This window comes from Haliaeetus leucocephalus, unplaced genomic scaffold (assembly GCF_000737465.1).
Source record: "Haliaeetus leucocephalus isolate CR32 unplaced genomic scaffold, Haliaeetus_leucocephalus-4.0 Scaffold751, whole genome shotgun sequence".
Classification (NCBI taxonomy): Eukaryota; Metazoa; Chordata; class Aves; order Accipitriformes; family Accipitridae; genus Haliaeetus; species Haliaeetus leucocephalus.
The window spans coordinates 5,660,337-5,664,130 of record NW_010973187.1 but is presented as its reverse complement, the minus strand read 5'-3'; positions in this window follow the sequence as shown (position 1 = coordinate 5,664,130).

The following is a 3,794-nucleotide window of genomic DNA, read 5'->3' as shown; positions in this document are numbered from 1 at the left end:
CGCCTCAAGGCCGGGCCCAGGGACGCCTCAAGGCCGGGCCCAGGGACGCCTCAAGGCCGGGCCCAGGGACGCCTCAAGGCCGGGCGCCAAATTGCCCGCCTCTCCGCACCCCCACCCGGTGGGGGGCGCTGGCCCGGGGCCGGGGCCCGGGAAAGAGGCAGCAAGAACAAGTGTATTTGAGAAAAACGGGGAAAAAAGAGCCGGATGGTAAGGCACCGTAACTGTGCGGCCGTACCCAGAAAGAGATGGTCCCGTTGTAGGATTAATTTTCTTGCAGAGCAGAGCGGGTCACTTCTGGAATCACCAAGCGCCCTACGTTCTGTTTTCTTTGAGCTTTTCCCTTCGCTGCACTGAGCTGAACCCGTTCCTTACTGTTTACATAAGTCACAGGATGGATGCTCCTGTGCTTCATCAGCTACTCTTTTACATCCATGCAGATTGGGTGTAACTAGCACACAGGGAAGGATGCCCCGGTGTTTCTCTGCATGGCCATGGACAGCAAAGCAATAAAGAATCATACTCAGTCCATTTTCACACTGAATTAATTACTTGAACGCTCCTCCCTGCAATATCCAGCCTGACCGCATCTTCCCACTTCATGTGAGCAGTATAACCACGCTGACATCTACAGAGGCTGAGCTTTCCCCATTAACTGCCAGCAGCCAGGGCTAACTATCTAATGTATTTGCTCTGGAATGGCCTTACTTAGTGAGAGCATGCAGCCTGTGGCAGAAGCACCTATGAGATCAGACACCCCCAAAATTCCAGGGGAAAAAAAAGCAGTTCTGAAGTTCAGAAAAGTGACAGCATTCAAAGACATCAAAATGGACACCAGTGACCTTCTGTCAGAAGGTATTTCCTGTTTCCTACACACAGAAACAGCAGTTTTTACTTGCTGTCAAAGATTAAAAGGCAAGGACTAAAATCCAGATATGTAACATCACCTATTCAGCTGGTACCCAGCTCTGAATGTGTCTGAAGAAGTTGGACACCTTGGTCTGTCAATCATCACCCCAAAAGCCTCCCCAGGTGCCTGAGCATGCACTTCTAAGCCTGCTCAGAGAGACCAGACTACCAACAATGTCCAACAGCAACATATCAAGCTGAGAGACATATCAGCCTCAGTGAGGAATTTCCCCAACTACTTCATCTCATGTCAGGGTGTGCTTTGAGGTCCTACCTACCCCACCAACCCTGGAGGGGACGAGAGGGAAGGGGGACGTGAGTAGAGCATCAGTGTAACTCTCCCTGGCTAGCTGCACTGTGTGGATAGTCTCTGTGGGACAGCTGACAGCTAACGTGCTTTGGTGTACCTTCCAGGACCAGAAAAGCTGCAGCTCGTACCTGATACACTTTTGTCCCCTCTCCCCAACACTGTTGTGCTTGGTGTGAGGGAGCCAACTCAGGTGATCAATGAAGAACTAAAGTAACAGACATTTCAGGCCAGTATTTCAGTGCTGTTCTGACAGGCAAGTCAGGACAAAGGCGAATACTCCCAGGATTTCCTCATGCACAGCCAGGGCTGAATCAATACCATATTCTTACATGCTTCTGAAGAGATCCTGCCCCCTCACTGAACCAGAAGCTTTTTCCACAAGTTAAAAGAGCATGAACTTACCCACTTAGCAAAATAAAGCAGCAGCCAGCCCCAGGGTGCCTCTAGCCAGAACTTAGCTGTAATCACTCTGCTAGCTCTTCTCACATGGAAGATTCATTGTCCTTTCGGCTTTACTAGCTGTAGGTCATGACACATGGTTGCAACTGAATGGTACCCCAAGGGATTAATCCTGAAGGGACTGATCCTTCACAGTCCTGCCCATTTTGGGGCACTAGCATTGATGCATGGCAGGTAAAACTCTGTCGCTCAAGACTGAAGGCCTATTACACTTGCTGTAGACACATCCAAGTAACTGCCCAGCATGTGGAAGAACAGGTTCATAGTCTCTTGAAGAAGAAAGCAGAGACATTCCAAGTTTCCAGCAGTCCTGCTCTATTTCCAGCAAGGTTGAAAGCTCTGAAGTACCCACATTGGCCTCACATAAAACCAGACAATCAGTAAAGTTCAAAATTAAATTACTTCCTTGATTAAGAGCTTTCAGGGCCTCAGGACAAAATGGGAATATGGCCCTTTAGCAATGCATTTCTCAAATTCTTGGTCTGGCTTCATCCTCAAGATGCTCTTCATGGAGCCAAGTACAAACCTCACAGCCTCCTGTGCCTGACAGTCCTTTCTCACTACTTTTGATGCACAGTCTCTGTGGAAACTAAAGCTAAAAATAATCACCCTTATCTCCTCTACTGGCACATACTATTTTCTTCTTTTAACCGTAACTGCTTGATCTACCTGCATTCATGATCTTCTGGAAAGAGACCCTGCCAGTACCATGCCCATTTCTGCATGAGTCCTCTCCAGGGGTACTGCTGGTGCTGTGCATGGGGTCATTGCTTGTACACAGTCATGAAGATGCTGTGTATGCCACAGTCACTGCTGGGAACCTCTGATAAACCTGAGTTCAGCTTGAGGGACTGTATCTCTGTTTTTCTGCTTTGGACCCATTATTAGCATATTGTATTCTTTTCTCTCCTCTTCTGCTTCTTATCAGGGATCTTTTTTGTGCTGGCCAGCTCAACAAAGTGAAACGTTCAGCTGAACTACAGGCTGTTTCCATGGTGTAAGTGTGACTTGTTCCAGGAGCGCTAGAAGCGCACCGTGTCAGTAGAGAGTCCAAAGACAATGCTGGCCCCTTTGAAGAGAGGGAAGTCTCTTGAGATGCAATACTCCACAAATCGCCTGTGTAAGAATAGTTCAAGCTCACTCTGAAGGCACCACAGCCTCCTTTTGCTGCATTCAGACTAGGATGTTGCATGGTACCAGAAAAAAATGTTTTCTCATTAGATAGACAGCATCTGTCCTTTATATTCTGCCCAGTCTTTCATTTCTTTGCTGGACAACAAGCTTTATGTCACTGCAGGTAGTGTCCTAGACAAGCCACTAATGCCACCCAAATGATATCAACTGATCCAGCGGAAGATCTGAACAATATAAGAGTATCAACAAAAAAACCCCCAAGATCTTCCAGGCTACAGGCACCTCTCCATGGAAGAAGGTGTGTGTCACTCATAGGACTGGGGATGATGTAGAATAAGTGTTCTCTATTTATTGTGGAGTTTATGAAGTGAAACTTGAGGAAACAATTCCTGTATTACTGTCACTGTTGTAGGAGCAGCCAAAATGTTTTGTGCTGACAGAGCCAGAGTAAAAGCAGAAAACAACTGCTTTGATCTGAAAACTGTTTTATAAGGAAATACTAAGAAACTTGGAAAGGAGTACAGTCTAGTGGCTCAAAAAGGTAATAGTGAAATACAGTATTTTCAATTCAGAAAAAGGGAAAGAAAAGCCACAGAAGCAGAAAGCAGCAGAAGGATTAACATGCACAGTGCAGCCATTCGCCCTAGAGTAAAGGAGAGCTCCAAAGGAACCTGATCATATTAAATGTGAAGCTAAAATTAGATGCTTGCAAAAGCAGATCAGGATGCAAAAATTAAAAATAGCTGCTGTATCTGCAGAAAGTGGTGGAGAATTAGATTTGAAGTCACCAGAGGAAGATGATTTAGGGGATGATATGTATAAATGGGAAAAGAAAAAGGAGCTGGGAACAGCAGCATGTATAACAACAGATAGATTACCCTCCAAAGGCAGGGGAGTGCAGCAGGTAAAATTACTGCAGCATTACAAGACAAGAAATAACCCAGGGGATTTGGGACAAATAGCTGCTGATCTTGGGCCGCAGAAA